At 38.0% G+C, this 21021-nt stretch overlaps 1 protein-coding gene across 3 annotated transcripts in view; it reads left to right on the forward strand.

Moving 5' to 3' along the window:
* The first annotated feature begins 1218 nt into the window (after positions 1-1218).
* Peli1 (pellino E3 ubiquitin protein ligase 1) overlaps positions 1219-21021 on the forward strand; it is a 53440-nt gene continuing 33637 nt past the window's right edge. Inside the window, exon 1 of one of the 3 annotated variants that reach the window (XM_042691219.1) lies at positions 1219-1546. The gene's annotated coding sequence lies outside the window, so the exon portion shown is untranslated. Of the gene's footprint in view, positions 1547-2221; positions 2241-12667; positions 12800-21021 lie in introns of those variants that run through there. The other 2 variants (XM_042691222.1, XM_042691220.1) reach the window with 2 other exon arrangements.

Raw genomic sequence — 21021 nt, forward strand, 5'->3', positions numbered from 1 at the left:
TCAAAGAGCTTAGGAGCAGGTTATCTCTAGCCCTCTGAAGAGTTAGTAATGAGTCCTGGCTTTCTCTGCCTTTCTCAGCATCACTTATACATACCTGAATGCCCAGAATGGGTGTAGACTTAGCTGACCAGCCCAACAACATACTCTTATACGTTGGTTCAGGTTTTACATTGCCAAATGAAAGTTGGCCAATACATATACACAAACAATTTAAAACTTTCTAGTCATCTTTTGAATTTTATGAAATTTTTATCTCTTAAAAATGGTAGGTCGGGGCTGGGAAGGTGGCTCAGTGGTAGAGCGCTTGCCTTGCATGCACGAGGCCCTGGGTTCGATTCCTCAGCATCACACAAGCAGAAAAAAAAAAAAAAGCTAGGTCTTAAGACGAACAAATCTGGAACATTTTATACTGATCAAGTAAAATACAGTGATGTGCATCATTCACGTTACCTTTGCTGATGCTAGTTGGACGTGAGTAATTGAGCAAAGAAATTATGAGATTATGAGATTCTGTTCATGGTGATGTTCCTAAAAATTCTATAAACTAAATTACTGGAAGCAGCCAGATTTCAATGTCTTGAATAAAGAAATCTGAATTAAGAAAGGATTCACTTAAGTCCAGAGAAAAGTGTATTTGTGATTTAGGACTTAGGGAAGAAAATTAAGCAACAATAAAGGATGAACTACCCGGAGGAAGACAAATTTCCCTGAGCACTTGTGAGAGGTGAAGCTAGTTGTTGGGAGTGGAGCTAAGTAGGAAGGATTGGCCATGAGCTGGATCCTCAACAGCTCTGAGATACAAGAACGGCCTTGTTTAGTCAACAGCAGTACAGAACACACTCGCTAGGGGAGCTGGTGACCATGGCAACGGCGGCCCCCCCCCCCCCATCCCTCCGACCATGCGCAGTGCAGAGGGAGTGCGACCCTATCCTCCACAATGTATCCCATTTCCTCCCCCCCCACTCCGTCGAAGAACTACAATTCCCAAGAGCCCTCGCGGTGCGGCGTCGCCGCCTTCCCGCTGTCGTCCTGCCCAGGGCTCCAACCTCAGGCCCCGCCCTCCTGCTAGTCTCCTCCCCTCCCTCCGTGTGTGTGTGTCAGTGACCCAGAGGCGGCGCGAGGCGGGGAGACCGTTGCGGGGGGGGCGGGGGGGGCGCGCCGCCGCCTCCGCCAGCAGCAGCAACAGCTACAGCAGCAGCAGCAGCTACAGCAGCAGCAGCAGCGGCGGCGGCGGCTACAGCAGCAGCAGCAGCAGCAGCCCCAGCCTTGCGGCGCGGCCGGATCTGCCTGGAGCGCACCACAAAGCCGGCCCTTCGCCTTTTCCTCACCAACGGCTCTCGAGCGCTCGACTACGCGGCCAACTTCGCCTGGCGGGGCTGGGCGGCTGGCGGGGAAGGAAGGCGGCGGCGGCGGCAGTGGCGGCGGCAGAACGAACGCCGGGGCTGCCCGTTCGCGTGGCCCGCGCACTCACCCTCGGCCCCCGCGCGCCGGGTCTCGGGTGGGGGGGGGTGGCCGTGCTGACATTCGGGCCACCAGGAATTGTCCGGTGAGTGTGCGGGGCGACGCGAGCTGCGGGGAGGGGTCGCGGCGGGGCCGGGGGCCGGCGGGAGCGCAACTTGCTCGGCGGCTTTCTCCGCGGCCGAGCGTGCTGTTCGCTCGGGCTCCTGGGTCCTCCCGCCCCCGCCTGGGCGACGTCGAGTCGGGGAGGCGGCGGGAGCCGAGTTTGCGGCGCCTGCATCCCGCGCCTTCGCCGGAGGAAGCGCCTTTGTCAGGCGCGGCGCGGCGCGGCGCGCCCGCCCTCCCCCGCCGCGGCCGAGCGGCGTCCGGCCCGGAGCCCCGAGCGCCCCGTGCGCCGGGCTGCGGGCGGGGAGGCCCAGCGCCGGGAAAGAGAAACAAAGGGGGCCTGGAGTGGGCTTTCCTTTTGTGTGTGCGGAGCTGGGAACTTGTTTCTGCATCCTTACGTAACGCGGACTTCCAAGTTAGTCATTCTTTTTTATTGCTGGGATTATTGTCATCATCTCTGCGCGTCTCTCTCTCTAATTCCTTTCATCTTTGGACCTCAGAGCATTTATAAAGAAAACACTAATTTCATCTCCGAGGCCCAAGCAGCGCGAGTACATACATACATACCTACATACATGCCCGTTTCCGTAAGTGGGTAAACTGAGGTCCAGAAAGCTGTGTAATTGATGGGGATGCTTGGTCTGCCGCGCCTGCTGTCCGAGGCTCCGAAGGCGTTGGTGAGTAATAATAACTCGCCGTGGAAAAGTTAAAGATGCTCATTTTGCTCACAGGTGAACCAAAGTATGAAAGAAGTCTGGGGTAATTGTTAGGTAGTTCAGACAATAGTTCTTTTTCACACAGAGTTTGAATTCGAGTCTTGAAACCTCAAAGGACTTCTTGAAAAACGTTCGGAGGGGAGAAGATACAGAAAATCACCCACTCAGCTTATCTGTTTTTTTGTTTTTTTTTTTTTTAATCTTAATACGTGCGAGTCTTTTAGGAAACTAGAGAGCAGTGGTGGCGGGGGTGGGGAAGTAGAGTGTTGGGATCGTTTTTAAAATGCAATACGTTTTAGTCATTATGCACCACAGAACGTGCCTTGGTTTGAGCGTTACTTCCCTCCCATCCCTTGATTATCAGTCTATTCAGAAAACATTTCTGAGCCCTTTATAAAGAGTCGTTTTTGAACAAGAAATGAAACGTGTTTAAATATATTAAAAGATTACCTATTTGTTTTGGATCAAAAGCGGTTTACTTTTTCTTAGTCTTCCCAATGTTACTTTGCTTTCATAGCAGGAGATCTTTTGTTTCAGATACAGCATTGTCTTCTACATTGAATCTGCAGAGGAGAAATGAGTTTATTATTCAGTTTCAATAGGAGTGTGAATTTTAGTCTTTGAATTTTGGGAAGGTTCTGTTTCTGCAGTACTATTTCAGCTTATGATACGTTTTCTTCATAGCAGAAAAATATTTTCCGAGCATAATCAGACTTATGTGCCTCAAAACGTCATGATTGTGTAAATACAGCACAGGAATTATTTATTTTTTTATTCAGAACTTGTAGAGCAAAATCCTTTAAAGGGCAATTTTATTTATTTTGGTACTTTTTGTTCTGGGGTACCAAACTGAAAGGTACCAAAAAATTAAATCATTTCTAACAGATTTTTATTGAGATGAGAATGAACAGAGTTATAGCAAAAGCAAATACTTTTACTTTAGAAATTTGTATTGTACAGCTGCCCCTAGATTATACTTTCTGGTGGTTGCATCACAAAATGAAAGTGAGACATGTATTGCTTTGTACTTTTTTCCACAGTCTTCTAACTTACCTCTTTCTATAATTTAAGAGACCCTGGGTTTAACACAAACAGTTGGAAAATAGAATGTTAAGTGTGTGGAAGGTAATGTGTTGTAAAGTGATTATGATTCCTCAACGAATAAATTTAAAGCTTTAAAAAAAGGGAACTATCTCCTAGATTTTTATGATCTTGGTCAGTAGTGTCATATTTATTGATTTGAAAAAAGTAAGCTTGAAATCTCTTATAGTGGCAGATTTCAGGATTTTGTGCTCCTGAAGATTGACATTTTATCTTACAGTCACGTTATGTTGAACTTTATTTCTTAGTACTTACCAACTAGATTTATCAGAGTCATTTGTACTTTGAGGAATCCACTCAGTGCCTTTACTCAAATCCTGGAGTCTAAAGGCAAAAGTCGACTGTTGAAGCCGGGCTTTGTAGGTTTCCCAGTTTCTTTGGGATGCCTCAAAACAAATAATGAAGCCTGGGGGGAGGGGGCGGAGACGGCTGGAGGAAGGAGGGCGGGCAGAAAACTGAGGTGAGTACTAATGAGGCAAGTGTCCAGGGGAAATCTAAGGATGTTTCCATTTGACTTAGTTTCTGCTTCCTTTGGGGTTATCAAAATGTCAATTGTAAAAGTTGTCATTTCAGAATATGCTTTATTGTGGGTTTCTAGTAGCTCAGATGATACAAGGACTATAAAACTACTACTTTGTGAACAGCTCAGGTTTTCCATAAAACCTTTATCTGGGAAAGACGTTAGTTTAAGACTTAATATTGAAAACTATCTTCCTAATGTCTAACATGCACCATACATTTTACCATTGAACATTAATATAGACCTATCACTTGAATCAGTTTACTGAAATTATCATACATGTATTTTAACTGTATATATGAAAATTTCCTAATGACCAATTTATGATGTCAATGAGATGGTTTTAGGAATTCCTTTGAAAAATCATATTCAAATTAATATCGTTTAGCTGAAGAAAATAGATATAGGAACCAGTGAAGGAAACAAAAAAATCAACAGTGAAAAAAAATGATGATGATACTTTAAAGAGTCTAATATTAAAGATTTCTGGCAGCATTTATAAACAGGTATCAAAATTCTAGCAGTGAATTCTACTTAGCACTTTCTGTTTACAGAATTTTTTTTTAGCCACCTTTCCCAGATTTTCTCTAAATATATTATACATAGCACGTAAATAGAAGTCATTCTTTCAAGGGATTTGTGTTTCTGGACTTTTAGTTTTTACATTTGTGGTAGTGGGCAGTTTATTGATTAAAGTTTGGTTTATTCTAGAGAAAGATTTTCCCCAGATTAATGTTGGGAAACTCCAGAGAAGAAATATTGGTCACTCAAAGATCTAGATACGATCTTCTGCTATTAGCTTTTTAAAAATGTTATCTTAAGCAGATCACTTCTTTAGTTTTGCCTTCAGAGATTGAAAATAATTGCCAGACATGTTATACTTTGTATGTCCTAAATTTTTGCTGTTCCTGAATGCATTTATAATAAAGAGAAAGCACAGTTGCTTATGTGAATATAAGGGAAATTCCTTTCTTTTTTTAATGGAAATAAGAATCAAAACATGCATTTGATTCAATTTTTTTTTTAAGACAAGATCTTGCTGTGTAGCCCAGGCCTTCCTTGAACTCCATATCCTTCCTTACACTTTTGCCTCTCTAGTGCTGGGATTACAAATGTGAACAGCCCCCCCTCCCCAACAGCATTTCTCTAATTTCAAAATAAGCTTTGATTACTTATTTCTGTTAAAAAGGGGGGAAAAAGCACCAATTTGTCTGATATTCACTCAAATCTTGTATTTTTTTCTGTTATAAATTTATTGTCGCAACAACAACAAAAAAATCCATCAGGTAATTAAGAGAAGTGAATTGCAAATGATTCTAAGAAGACCTTTTTCTTTTTTTCAGAATATTGTACGAAGTGTTGTAGTTTAGGGTTTTGTTTGTTTGCCACTGAAAGCTATTTCAGAGAAATAGAGCTCTACATAATACTCTTATATCACCCCATAATGCTTTTATGCCTCAAAATATCATTTACAGAAAATAGAATATATTGTTGAGGCTTACAAATGGGAGAATCCTGACATTTGTCATACTGCCAATTACTCTTGACCAGTTATGTAGTTAAAAAAATTAATTCAAGGGCTGAGAAAGTGGCTCAGTGGTAGAGCGCTTGCCTTGCATGCATGAGGCCCTGGGTTTGATTCCTCAGCACCCCATAAGCAGAAAAAAAAAAACCGGAAGTGGTGCTATGGCTCAAGTGGTAGGGTGCTAGCCTTGAGCTGAAGAGCTGAGGGACAGCGCCCAGTCCCAGAGTTCAGGCCCATGACCGGACCCAAAAAAAAAAATAATTCAATATGTATGTAGTTTACTTCCTTTACAGAGCATTTCTTGCTGATTTTATTTTATAATGAACCTCTTGGGATGTTTCTAATTTAAGAAATATGCAGTATCCCCAGCTCCCCACAATCTTCTTCATTCTTTTTCTAGGTGTCCATCTGTCTGTACCCTGAGTCGTGGGGCTTGAACTCAGGGCCTAAGTACATTGCTCAAGGTTAGTGCTCTACAACTTTGAGCTACAGCTTCACTTTTAGATCTTTGATGGTCAGTTGGAATTAAGAGAGACTTTCCCGTGGGAGATAGGTTTGAACCACAATCCTCAGATCTCAGCCTCTTGAATAGCTAGACTTACAGGCATGAGCAACCAATGCCCCGCCGTTTTTCTTTTATTTGTTTTTGTTTTTTTTTGCTGTCGTTTTCTTCTCCCGTAAACTTAAGTTTCAGCTAAAATTCACCGTACGTGTTTCGTGTTTCGTTCTACTCTGGGAGAAGAGTACACTTTTGAAGGAGGCGTAAGTAGGAATATCAATCAAGTAGATACTTCCTTAAGTATCAAATCTGATTGTTCTGTGGTTACTGAGATATGCTTTTCCACTTAGTAGGAAAGAGTGCTAGGATTAGCATTTTTTGCTACTAGACTTGGGGCATAAATGCCAGATATTCATTCAGTGTTTACTGGGTACTTTTTATATATCAGGCACTGGTGTAGGTATAGACTGTGTGCCTTCCAGTGTGTTTACAATCTAATCCTAAGACCTGGACAAAAAAAAAAGTAGGGCTAGGATTGTACTTTAGTGATAGAGTGTTTGTCTATCATATATGAGGCCCTGAATTTGATCCTAAGTGCTTCAAATGCTTCAAGAAGAAATGACCTAGTTTACCTAGTTTCTTCAAAGAATAATACCAGCAAATAAAGAGTAAGGAAAAACAATAAGATTTAAGAGAAACTTAAGAGGCATAGCCACCAAAGGTGACATTTGGAATTTAGATTCTACTTTGAGCAAGGTAACTGTAAAAAGACATTTGTGAAAAATGGTTTGTTTGGATATGGGTTATTTAATGAAAATGAATTGTCAAACTTTTAGGTGTGATAATGTGGTGCATATATGTGTATGTTTATTGAAAAGTCCTTCCTTGTAGAGATATATAATAAAATGAATTATGAATTAAAATATAATGTCTGAATTTGGGGCTTAACAATAATTTGGAAGGGAAACATGAAATGTGATTGGCCTTATGTTGAAAATTGTTAATGTCATACAGATAGATACATGAAACTTCTTTCTTTCTACTTCTGTGTCTGTTGGAAAATTTCCATTAAAATGTATACATACAAATAAATTAATAAGAAAGGAAGGGAGTATGTGAGAGCTGAGAATGGAGTCAGGAAAATGCAGTTTGTAAAGGGTAGTCAGAAAAGACTTCTTGATAAGATGAGGCATAAATTTGATTAGAGCTGAAGAAGAAAATGTGTCTGGTAGGTAATCTTGGGGAAAGAAATTTCAGAAAGACCAGCCAATACACTGCCCCTGAGGTGCAAGCATGCTAAACTGCAGGGAACTACAAGAAGACAGCAGTGTCTAGATCAGAGTAGCGGGGCATAAAAAGTCAGAATGGTAAAGCTTTGGTGGATAGAGTGAAGTATGGGTTGTGTTAAAGATGACTATCCATCTTGTTTTAAAAGTAAACAGTTGTCTAACGTAAGTCTACTTTAGTAACTGAAAGCCTTATACTTACTCAACAAGACTGATTATTCAGAATATTTTTAGAACTTTCTTAATTACCTTCTAAGTCAAAGAGCCACACATGAAAGTAGCTCATCATTTTGTATTTGTTCCCAGTACCCTTGTTTTTAAGGAAAGGGGGGTTATTTGCCTATAAGGTACTTCATATTATTTTTTTGCGTATGATTCAAGATTTTGACAGAAAGAAAATAGGAAGTAAGTTGAGGCTATTTCTAAATAACAGATGCACTCTGAAAAAGCAATTACTGTTTCTAAAAATCAGATCCTCTCCTATACTGAAAAAGAGTTTTAGTACTGTTCTGGACATTTGTAACATTTGGAATTTTTTCTAAACATTAAAACATACATGTTTATATATATATATATATATATATATGCTTCAGTAAGAGTGAGTATTTATTTTAAAATTAAAACCGTACAACTTTCTTGTTGCTATGGCATAGAGTTGGGGAACTGAAAGAATAACATGTTTAATGTGAAGAGATGACTCTGGCTTTCAAATTTTGTATTCATGCTTAATTTCTCAGAAAAGTAATTGTTTCAGTTTTTTAATTTAATTGTTAAGGTGATATATAGGGGGGTTCCAGTTACATATTAAGGTAGTGAGTATATTTCTTGTTGAACTTGTTACCCCCTCCCTCATTTGTTTCAAAGTTTTAATCTTGTATTAGAAGTATTGAAAAATTAGACCTCAAATGTTTAAATGCTTGGAAAGTTCTCAATATGTACTTTTGGAAAATCTGTTCATAGGACAATGTTCATGTAGACATTACTAGTTTTAAATAATTATTATGCCAGTTCAATTGTTTATGGGGTTAATATTTCAAACCCAAGAAAATAAACTTCCATGGTTTTTCACTCTACTGATAAAAATAGGTGAAGACAATTCCTTTTCTAGTTAATTATGTCTAATGATTGAGAATCACTTTTCTTATTCGTGTTTTTAACCAGGATTATTTAGAATTTGATGGCATCAAGTAGAATTTGAGAACTTTTACTGTACACTAAATTATATAGTGACTACAGTCACTAGAGTGACTATTAAAACTATGAGGCCAGATGCTGGTGGCTCACGCCTGTAATCCTAGCTAATTAGGAGGCTGATATGCAAGGATTGCAATTCAAAGCCAATCTAGGCAGGAAAGTCTATGAGACTCTCCCCAATTAACCATCCAAAAAACAGAACTGGAGCTGTGGTTTAAAGTGTGAGTTCAAGCCCCACAACTGTCCGCCCCCCCCCCCCCCCCCCCCAGACTATGTGTATATAACTGTTTATAACTTTAACAAAGCTTCCTATTTTAAACATTTTTCAGTAAGTTGTTAGAAATCTAGCTCGTCAGTATTTGCATATATGTATTCATATGTATGTATAGACAGCCAGACCTATTCACATACTGTACAGGTTGAATTATTTAATATGTTTTAAACATTAGCCTATTAGCATGGAACACATAGCCCATCTTGCTATTAATTCTGAAAGTATTTTAAAAACTATCTATAAAATTAAAAGTGGCAGTAGTTTTTAATGAAAGACTTGAAATTCTATGCTAACTGTACCCATGTGTGGCTTGTTTTAGAAATAGCTTTCAGTCTATTGATTTGGTGTTTGGATTATGAATGTTTTATTTCCATTTTTGTGAAATAAAAATTTTATAATGGAAGAGAAGGGGGTAGAGATCAAGAGAAGGAATTTTTAAAAATAAATTCTCACACAATAGGTAAACATGGCCATGAACAGTTCTGATAACTTGGATCTACTAAAGTCTAATGAGTTAAGACATAAACATATAAATTCAGTAGAGAATAGAAGCAGTACAACTACATTGAAAGAAAACTAGTGCTTTGCGAAAGGGACATATTACTATGTTGACTTAAAAAGTATGACTATGGTAAAAAACTGCACTTAATTTTGGAAATAACAATGATGAACAATAACTAAGATTTATTCAGTCTGTTACCAAATTTTTGCAGTAGTAAATTCCAGTTTGCTATTCTAAGCTTAAGCCTTGCAAGGCATTTCTAATTCTGTGTCATTGCTTTTCTCATTTCTGTCTCTTCATTACTGTATCTATTGCTACACACACATATATATGTGTGTACATATGTATAATAAGTTATATATATATATATATATTAAACTTCCTTTGTCTTTTATGTGTGTGAGGGAATGGGGCTGTTGAACATGATATTCCATTAGACACTAAGAGATAACTTTTTGACATGTAAGAAAAATTTGGTAGCATAATTTCAAAGGCTGTCTTCAGTTCTTAGTGTTTGTTGTCTTTTCCAAAAATTTAAAATGGAAATTTTATCAGCACTCTAATAACATACATGGCCTTACAGGAAGACTGTCTGGATTTCAATTGAACTTCTTTCTCACAGAAAAGATGAAAAGACCAGTAATGTGGTTTTCTTTCAAACTTCTTTCCATAAGAATGAAATACAAAGTGATTGTCCCTGATTGTGTTCTAGTTGTTTGTTGTTGTGCTCAACAAACCAGTTGACCTACTATTTAGAAGGTACAGTTAAGTTCATTTTTATTTTTAACAATCAGTGAAAATATTGGAAGTGCTTTGTTGGTTCTTCAAGACCTGAATGTTGTATAGTATTCCTGGTTCTTGACAGATAACTATGCACAGTCCTTCTTGTGTTTCTTCTGCCAGTACTGACTTTTCTTTCATTTTCCCCTATGGTTAACTTAATGGATTTTTGTTTGAATTACTTTTCACCACCATCCTATAAATTTACCATCAAAGGACCAAAACATCCAAATTAGTTAAGTTTACCATTTATGAGAAAATGTGTAAAAAGATGTGACATTCATAACGTAGTGGCTCCTTCTAAACAGAAATCACAGCCATATTTATAGGCATAAGTCATGTAACAGAAAGCACTTTCTTTTCTTGCTTGCTTTTTTCCTTTTTGCTATAGTAGCGTTTAAATGGAAGGGCTTGTATTTGCAACGCAGGTGCTCTATCAGTTGAGCCATGCCCTCAGCTTTATTTGTTTTCCTTATTATTTATTCATTCATTCATTCATTTATATGTGGTGCTTCATTGGAAATAAAATCTCCTGGACTTTTCCTGCCTGGAATAGCTTCGAACCATGTTCCTCCGATCTCAGCCTCCTGCGTAGCTAGGATTACAGGTATGAGCCACCAGTGCCTGCTTCCTTGTGTTTTGGTTAGTGTCTTGTTTTTGCTTGGTCTGGTACAGAACACAATCCTCCTATTTATGCTTCCCTCATAATTGTGATGACAGCACATACCACATTGTTCAGCTTTGATTGAGATTGAATCTCTCAAATATTTTTTCCCAGGCTGGTCTCCAATTGTAATTTTCCCAGTCTTAGCTGGGATTACAGATGTGACCCTCCATACCTTGCTTCAGAAAACTTTTTAAATATACATTGCTTTTTTGTAATTTGCACTCAAAATAGTTTAGTCTCTGAAGTGGTCATATCAATGTACCAAAGGAGCTATGACAGTTTTTGAGGTGGTCTCTTAAGGATTTGTGATTTCAATTGATAGCAAATAATTTTCTAATTTATCACTGACACCAACCAAAAAAAATAACCACATTTTGCTAAAGACTTCTCTTGGCTTTGTCTCTTTTAGAAATAGCATGGTGATTGGAAGTGGCGCTGTGGCTCAAGTGGTAGAGCACTTGCCTTGAGCTGAAGAGCTGAGGGATAGTGCCCAGGCTGAGAGTTCAAGCCCCACGACCAAAAAAATAAATACTAGAAATAGCATAGTGATTTGTTTGCATGTAGTTCACCTCTTAAAGATCAGCCCATTAAGGCTTTAGCCAGAAATACCTCCTAAGCTATCTTTTAAATGGCTTCCAGAAAGGATTTGCTAGGTTCCATAAAGGAGTAGGCTGTTAATGATTCAGTAAGCCCCCTCATTTTCCTCCTACCCCTAACTTGAAAGCTTCTTCATAACATCTAGGTACCTTGAGTCATCATTGCTCCACTCTAAAGAATTGTCATATGGAAAAATTTACTGTGAAGTATAATTGTCAGGAAACAACCTGAGTCAGACCACTCATTGATCATAGTCATAGAACATACAGATTGTGGGCTTCACTTAAATCTTTGAATGTACATAAATGCCCTTATTATAGGATTGTAAGTCCTATAATAACCTAATAAAACTTTCTAAGGTATTCTGAGTTGAGTTTTGATTGGGTTGGCTTTTATTATGTTACATAAAATGAACATTTTTATTGAAAGCATGTATTGGAAGGGAGAGGCATTTATGTACAGGATAAAAGCCACTCTACCTGAAGTTAGGGAACCTAGACTTCTGGTCCATTTATTTCATTTATTTCACTTAACCTCTCTGAATCTTAGTTTCTTTACCTTTACAAAATCCTATAGGTTATCTTTACAAGATTAGCTACTCCTCAGCACATACAGCCTTTTGGAACAACTATGACATACAGCTAATGGCTGATCCCAAATCAACCTCAGACTTCTTGATTTTGTATTGTTTTGTTTGCGCTAGGGATTGACCCAGAGCCTTATGAATGTTAGGCAAGCATTCTACCACTGAGCTACATCCTCAGTCCTGTTCTTTGGGATTTTTGAGAAAGGGTCTTAACTGTGTACCTAAGGCTACCCTCAAAATTTCCCTTACTCTGCCTCCTGAGTGCTGAGATTGTAGGCATGCTCCACTGTACCTAGCCAGACTCCGTTTTGGTTACAGTACTATCTGAAACTACATAGTTGGCATTCTAGATGAAGTCTGTTATCTCAGAGATTCCATGACTTTCAATAATTTGTCTACATAAAGTCTCTGTCTTCTGAATCGCTATGGTCTCTTTATATTGAAGATTCATTGTTGAAACTTACTATATAAATTTAAGAATTCCTTGTGTTAAGGGATAGCATTTTTTTTTTTTGGGTCCAGTTGTGGGGCCTGAACTCTGGGCCTGGGCGCTGTCCCTCAGCTCTTCAGCTCAAGGCTAGCGCTCTACCACTTGAGCCACAGCGCCACTTCCGGCTTTTTTTTCTTTTTGCTTATGTGGTGCTGAGGAATCGAACCCAGGGCCTCAGGCATGCAAGGCAAGCACTCTACCACTGAGCCACCTTCCCAGCCCCAGCATTTTTATTTTTCATGTTGAAAACAAAGATTGAAGATAATTCACAATGACACTTAAAATTCCAAATACAATGGAAACAAACCAAAACAATTAGTGATAATATGATTTAAATTAATTTCAGGTCCTGAATGTTCTCTGGCACAGATCTCAGGGTGGTGAAGTTCAAAGTGATGTGTTTATCTGGAGGGTATACCATGGAGCAAAAAGAACAAACACAGATCCATCGATAAGAAGCCTGAATTCTAGTTCTACAAACTGGTTTTTAACTAACTGGGTTAGTGTCTTTATCTATTTAATGATATCATGCCAGTAACTTCTCAAGCATTAATGTGTCATATAAGTTACCTGAGGATCATATTTAAATGCATATTCTCATTCAGTAAGTCTGGGTAGGACTTGAGGCTCTTCACTTTTATCTAGGTATTTGTCTTTTTTTTTTTTTGTCTTTTTGTCGGTTGTGGGCTTGAACTCTGGGCCTGGGTGTTGTCCCTCAGCTCTTCAGCTCAAGGCAAGTGCTCTACCACTTGAGCCACAGCGTCACTTCCAGTTTTCTGGTGCTTTATTAGAGATAAGACTCTCACAGATTTTCTTTCCCGGGCTGGCTTTGAACTTCAGTCCTCAGACCTTAGCCTCCTCAGTAGTTAGGATTACATGTGTGAACCTTGTCTTTTTTTTTTTTTTTTTTCTTAAGGTCTTCCTGTGTTGCCCAGGCTGGCCTTGATCTATGTAGTCCTGGCTGACCTCAAACACATGAGGATCCTGCCTCCTCAGCGTCTAGAGAGCTGAGATTAAGGTTTACAGCACTATGCCTAATGAGCTTTTTTTATTTTTTGGTCAGTTGTGGGGCCTGAACTCTGGGCCTGGGCGCTGTCCCTCAGCTCTCCAGCTCAAGGTTAGTGTTCTAACGCTTGAGCCACAGTGCCACTTCCGGGTTTTTCTGCTTATGTGGTGCTGAGGAATCAAACCCAAGGCCTCATGCATGCAAGGCCCTCTACCACTCCACCATTCTACCTCTCTACCACTGAGCCACCTTCCCTGACCCCATAATGAGCTTTTTTTACAAATCATCTACATGTGCTACTACTGGTAGCCATGTACTACATTTATAAAAGTCGTAGATAATTTTCAAGGCTCCTTCGAAGCATACCCTACCTGTTAAACCCACTTCTTTCTCTCAAACTCCTGGATATCGCAAGCTTTATTGAGCTAGTACTATATGCTAAGTTAATGTCTTATAACAATGCTTTGAATTTAACATTTAATAGGGTGTAATGATTGCCAGTTACAGGTTCTTAACCTAGATGTCAGATGTTATCTAATAACAGTGTTAGGAATTAAAGTATTAATATATAAAGCTTTGAAAAAATGCTTGGCACTTAGGATAAGATATGCATATGTGGTTGTTATTATTTATTATCTCAGGTAATAAATAACAACTGAGGAAATGTGAACCACATTGATGTTGGTCTAAGCTTCACAGCTATTAAATGTTGGTGTTAACAGTTGGAAATTGTCTGACTCAAGAACTCCCTTACCCACTTTATTTTACTTCTTCTCAAGTAATGATTGATCTTGTCCTCATGCATATAGACTCCTTATTAATGTCTCATTGTAATCAAGAGTAATTCATTGGAGCACTCACACCTGGTGCTTATATGTAAAAGATCTAAATTTTGCCTGTAAATATTCATTTAAGTATGACTTAAGAATCATAGAATATACATGTAAATTCCATTTTATTCCATTCACTTTTCTACCTTTCTTTTAGCAGTTTAATCACCAAAATCCCTAAAAAGTGGAAGTAAAGTTTTATGTTGTGTTGCCATCAATTTAGTTGTTGTAATTGTCTTTGCTAAACATTTTCATGAGTTGAGTGCTCAATAATATGCCATACTATGTGGTGTGCTTAAATTATTACCTTTTGAAATTGGGTAATGATTGGATCGTGGTTTGCATGTTTTAATAAGTCCTAAGGTATTTTAATTTCCAAAGGAGTTTTTTGTGGATTTTACTTTTTATCAGCTGCTTTTTGAATAGGAAAACTCTGATTTAGTATTTTGATGCTTTTGTATTCCCTGTAGTTGAGTATACTTGATTTTTTTAAAATATGCTTTAGTGTCTGACACTCATTAGACCTTTAGTAAAATTTTGAAAAAGGTCTGCTTACTATTGTAAAGTTCTGTAGATTATTTGCTCTCCCCTTATTCTAGCTACCCATTACTTGTTATTTTCTCTTATCCATTGTCTCTTATTCCTTTGTAACAAAAATAAAATCCTGTTTATTAAGACAGTATGAGGCAGAAGATAAAATATGTTGGAGCCTTTGAACTTAGGGCAGGGAAATCAAGGGGCAGAGGATCCTTGAAATTAAGACAGACTTTGAATCTGTGAGAGAGTGTTTTTACCGTGTTTTAGAACTGCATTCTGTATATTTACACTTTGGGTAACAAACATACTTGAAATAGTTTTTATATCAATAAAACTGTTGTAACGGAAAACTCAGCTCAAAACAGGATTAAAGAGGGAAAAGGAAATGTATTGGTGTGTATAAATTGGTCCAGGATAGGTGTGGCTTCAAAATAGCTCCACCCAGGGTTCAAATAATGTTATCAAGACTTAGTTTCATGTACATTTCTTAGTACTGCTTCCTGAGTGGTGGCTTTATAACCTAGCTCTACCCAGAAAAATAATAACCTCCATCCTCTTAGCCTCTAAAATCCTGTGTCATGAGTTGAAAAGAGTCGCCATCTTTTCCCTAGAAGTTCCACAAAAAATCTCATTGATTCTCATGAACTCTGTGGCCAGGGGGTTTTGAAGCTCTCCTGTGTTTGAGAGTATAGGCTTGAACCTCCTTCCAGAAAGGAAATGATAACCATTTTATCAGAAGGGAGTTGAGTATAGAAAGTTGGGTGCATGGTTTTATCCCAGCTACTACTTGGAAAGCAAAAATTTGAAGTATTGTGATTTGAGGCCACCCTGGCAATTTAGTAGGACCCCACCAATAGGAACCCAACCAGCAGGCAATGTGTGGTACCACACTCTTGTGCCTGTTTCGCAGAAGATATAAGGAGGAGGATTCATAGTCTAAGACCAGCTTGTGGCAAAAACAGGAGAGCTTATCTAAAACGTAACAAAAGCTAAAAGGGCTAGACACATGGTACAAGTGGTAGAACAGCTGCTAGCATAAGTGCAAGGCCCTGAGTGTACACACACACACACACACACACACATGTCTGGGAGAATCCCATCTCCAATTAACCAACAAAATGCTAGACAGAAGGTGAGACTCAAGTGGTAGATCACAGGTCCTGAGTTCAACTCTAGTACTTGTCACAAAACAAAATAATTGGTGAGCATTTATTATATTCAATTTCATTTTTGTCAAAATGTCAATATATGATACAGAAAAGGGACAGCTATGTCACTTTTATACTTGGAGAATAGTTGGGAAGAATCTGAATTATGGTGGATCCAAATTACAGTTCTTTGTTGTTGAAGTCATACTAGGGTTTGAATTCAGGGCTTTACACTCACTTGGTTTGCTTGCCCTAGCTGGTGCTCTACCACTAGGGTCATGCCACTAAACTAGGCCTTTGACAGCTATTTTGGAGACAAGGTCTCAGAGACTTTTCTAACCAGCCTGTCTCCTAACTGTGATCCTCCAGATACCAGCCTTCCTGAGTAGCTGGAAATATAGGCATGAGTCACCAGTGCTTGACTTACATTCAAAATTTAAAAATCAAAACTAGTAGAATTATTGCAGCATGTCAAATGAGGAGCTTTCTACTTCATCTACTATACTCCTTCTTTTAGTATGTAATAGAATTGGGAATCATTTCTAACAAAAATTACATAGTATCTTTTAGAAGATAATCAGCAATTTGCATGGAAACTTATTACACATACAGTAGTGCCTTAAAGGGTATGATAGTTTAATTTTTTATCATTTGAGAAATTCCTATGACTGTGGACCAGCAATACTAGCAACTGTTTGTCTATATTCTGCATCTTCTAGAATTGGCAGTGTATTTATCTGTTTGATGTTTACAAAACTCTTGTGTGCTTTACATTATAGTATGATTCATTTGAATTAGAGGCCTTGAGATACAGTGTGACTTTAAATTCATGGTTTTAGAAAATTGTTAACAAATACTTACTGAAGAACATTTTTATACTTGTAAGAAAGGGAACAATATGATTCCTGAACAGTTAAGAGTTTAACTGAGTCTAAATAAAGTCATCTTTTTTAGAAGTTAGTAAGAAAAGCAATTAGGCAAAATCTAGTTGAATTATTGTTTCAATTGCAGTTTATTTGCCTTATATGAACAAAGAGCTCTATGAGTTTGAGCATATAAGATCTCTAAGTTTTTGTATTCTGAATCTGCTGTTTACATGGAATGCTAGGATATACTAAAGTGACTCCATTTATATTATTCTACAAAAAGATTGTTCTGAGTATAAGTCTTAAGTGATTTTCACAATTTATTGCTGTCTAAAAATTTCCCTTGACTTCACATTTTGTTCTGAGTATCTTGGTTTCTTTCTTCCACCCACACAGTGTTGAAGGCAAGGGATGCAAGAGTTGCAAAGTAATATAGCAAATTTGAGAGCCCTGGCTTTTTTTTTTTTTTTCCAGAACAAAATAACCTTTATTATACGATTGCTTTTTATTGATACAAAAAAAAAAAGCTTTGGCAAATGTTCAACACATGTATGAATAACCTTATTGATTTTGCTAGAATGAATAGGAAGCTTTGCTATTTGTTCTTGTAGATACTTGGCTCAGTAAACACAGTGATGGTAATAAACCAAATACTCCTATGAAAGGCTTAAAAAAAAAAAGCCAAACTTCCAAACTTATCAATCCATGTATCAAGCCACTTTATATTCATCCATGTATCTTTTCTTAAAAAAGAAAGGTAGTATATTAGAATCATGTTTATATTTCTTGTTATGGAAAACAATTGTGTAAACATACATTACAAGCTAATGTGAAAATTTTGAGAGAAGATATTTGACCAGAATTGTAAGCTGTATGAATAGAAATTTAAATGTACTGTCATATACTCAACAGTAAAACTCCAGTAAAGTCAAGGAAGCATAATTAGGACAAATAATTAGAAAACAATAGAAGCAAAGTAAGAATTAAAAAAAAAGAAAACTTCATTTTGCATGTCACATTAGTTCAACTTGATCTGGTTAAAATGTAACATTTTAGGAAATGTTTAAGATTCTAAAAGAAAAAAAAGACTTTTAGTGAGGGGGAAAAAGAAATGTTAGTGGGAACTTTTTGTATCACTTAAAGTAAGGAATCTCCAAAAATTTCTAGGGGGAAAAAACGTATTTCCTAATTTTATTAGCTCCTTTAGGACATAGCACTTCAGAGCATTTCAGTTCTGTAGGCATTTAATAAGTGAACTAACCTGAATTTTAGAAATTTCAGGTTAAGGTAGAATCATTTTCCTGGGCTCTAAATTTATTTTTTTCTGTCCTGATAGAAAGAGGTTCTCAGATTTGAATGTGAAGAAAACTAGTTGATATTTTTTATCTATAAAACTCTGGCCTGAGCTGAAATCTTTTGAAATGAAACTGGATTGTAAGAGTTGCTTCTTTCAGCTATCTAGACTAAAACTATTGACTAGTCAATAGTCTAATACATACATGTGTTAAAAAGTAAATGTAGTGGAGAAATGGTTTGAAAAGAAAGGAATGGTGGATATAACTGTTCATTGGTCAGTCCTAACAGTATAGGTAGAGGGCAGTGAAATTCTATAGCTTTCATGTGTCAACTGAGACACACCTAGATTTTCCAGTTTCAAAAATAGTAATCCTTATATATATTTTAATTGTATGTATTACATTATTTTGTCTTAAAATATATACTCTGGTTTTGGTTTCTTGGTGCTTTTGTTTATTCATGCTGTGTAGAATGTTAGAACACATTCAGAACTCTTGCTTAATTAAATTCAGAGCTCTTGAGCAAATTTTTTTTTTTTGGGGGGGGGGGGGGTCCGGTTGTGGGCCTGAACTCTAGGCCTGGGCGCTGTCCCTCAGCTCTTCAGCCCAAGGCTAGCACTCTACCACTTGAGCCACAGCGCCACTTCCGGCTTTTTTCTTTTTGCTTATGTGGTGCTGAGGAGTCGAACCCAGGGCCTCAGGCATGCAAGGCAAGCGCTCTACCACTGAGCCACCTTCCCAGCCCCTCTTGAGCAAATTATTTTGCCTAACTTCCTCATGTGTTATAGGAAAGTAGTAAGGGTAAATTTAACATATATCTGCTCTGTGTGTATGTATTTTCTTATCTTCTTTGTAACCTCACTTAAACTTTAAGTCTTTTATTAGGTGATATGTAATCTCTATCATGATTATTAAGGACCACTGTATCAGGCACATTCTAGTTGTATATCCTTTGGTTTTAAAATAATTTTTCCATGTTTGCTGATAGTCAGTAGGCTTTATGAAGACCTAGCCCTCAATTTCCACCAAATTGGTCTTTATTGGTTTCTTAACCAAACCCTTTACTATTTGAGCCTGCTGACTTCTTCTCTGAGTACACAAGATAGTACCCCCACCCCTTGCCATTTATTTATTTTATTTTATGTTCTTTTATTTTTGTGCTAGTCCTAGGGCTTGAACTCAGGGCCTGTGCATTGCCCTTTTTATTGTTATTGTTGTTGCTCAAGGCAACACTTGAGCTCAAGTCCACTTCCAGCTTTTTGGCTGGCTAATTGGAGGTAAGAATTTCAGTGACTTTCTTTCCAGGGCTGGTTTTGAACCATGATCCTCAGATCTCAGCTTCCTGAGTAGCTAGGATTACAGGCATGAGCCACCAGTCCTTGGTTCATTTTTTAAAAAATCATATTGTAGTTGTTTCTTTCACCAAAAATTCATGTCTCCATTTGTCAAAGTCCGACAGCTTATATACCTCTACTACTATGAAGCTTCCCCTGATTCCTCTTTCACATAAAATTTTATTTAAAATCACATAGTACTTATTATTAACATTAAGTAACATTAATATTGTACTGATTTGGGTTGGGCTGATTAGCACTTTTTTTCAAAACCATAAAGTCAACAAATATTTGAGTTAAGGAATCATACTTTTTACATTATTTTTAATATTCTAGCAGCTTCTTACATTTTAGTGAATATTCAGTAATACTTGCTGAGTTAATAATTACATTATTGGTGGGTCTCAGTGTCAAAGAGGGAGAAACATCAGTTTGGAAACTGCTCCAACATAATTTAGCTGACACATAAAAGAAGCCCATAAATGCTATAGGAGAAATCACTAATAAGCATTTACTTGAAAGTACTAACCTGGAATATTAGAAGGATAGTTTATTATACTTTGAGGGTGAAAGGATGTCATGCGCCACCATTGGGATTTCTAGCAACCTGGAAATAGTTTTTAGAGGACTTTTTTTTCTTTTTCACATATATTTTTGTTGTAAAAATACTGTACAGAGGGGTTACAGTTACAAGAGTAATGACTACATTTCCTATGGAGCATTGTTACCTTCTCCTTTGTTTTTCCCCTACCATCCCTTCCCTCCCCACCTCCGCAACTCCTCCCTCCCCCCACCCTGAAATTGTAAAGTTCATTTTCAGTATAATGTCTTGTACATCTCATTGTTACAATAGATCAACCTGTATCCTTATTTAAGGATTTTGTTATATCCTTTCCCCTCCCCAAATTATAAAAATGCAATATGCAGGACACCGGAATCAAATACAGTGAAAACGGGGAAGAACATACAAAAGAAACAAGAATCACATAGTGCACTATAAATACATTAAAAACAATAGCAAGAAAGAAAAAACCACTTGTGTCCCTGTCTTGTTTTTTTCACTTAACCTCATCTTATATGGTCATATGTACATAGTTTTTGTCCTTTTCTGCTCGTCCTAGACATATACTAGCTATTGCAAATAAAAAAAAAAACCATGGGACCCATGTTTCTTTGGTTTTTTTTTTTTTGTGGGGGGGTGTCTGGTTGTGGGGCCTGAACTCTGGGCCTGGGCACTGTTCCTCAGCTCTTCAGCTCAAGGCTAGTGCTCTACCACTTGAGCCACAGCACCATTTCCGACTTTTTTCTTTTTGCTTATGTGGTGCTAAGGAATCGAACCCAGGGCCTCTTGCATGCAAGGCAAGCGCTCTGCCACTGAGCCACCTTCCCAGCCCTCTTACTTCATTTAATATAGTTTTTTCCAAGTCTTTCCATTTCCTAACAAATGGGGCAATGTCATTCTTTCTAATCGAGGCATAGAATTCCATTGTGTGTGTGTGTGTGTGTGTGTGTGCACATGTGCGCGCGCGCAAGTGGGATTGCTGGGTCATAGGGGAGCTCTATGTATGGAGTCTTTTTAGGAACCTCCATACTGCTTTCCAAAGTGGTTGAACAAGTTTACACTCCCACCAACAATGCAGTAGGGTTCCCTTTTGGCCACATCCCCTCCAGCATCTATTGTTACTAGATTTCTTGATTATAGCCA

Source organism: Dipodomys spectabilis, unplaced genomic scaffold (genome assembly GCF_019054845.1).
Source record: "Dipodomys spectabilis isolate Male_0828 unplaced genomic scaffold, ASM1905484v1 ptg000141l, whole genome shotgun sequence".
Classification (NCBI taxonomy): domain Eukaryota; kingdom Metazoa; phylum Chordata; class Mammalia; order Rodentia; family Heteromyidae; genus Dipodomys; species Dipodomys spectabilis.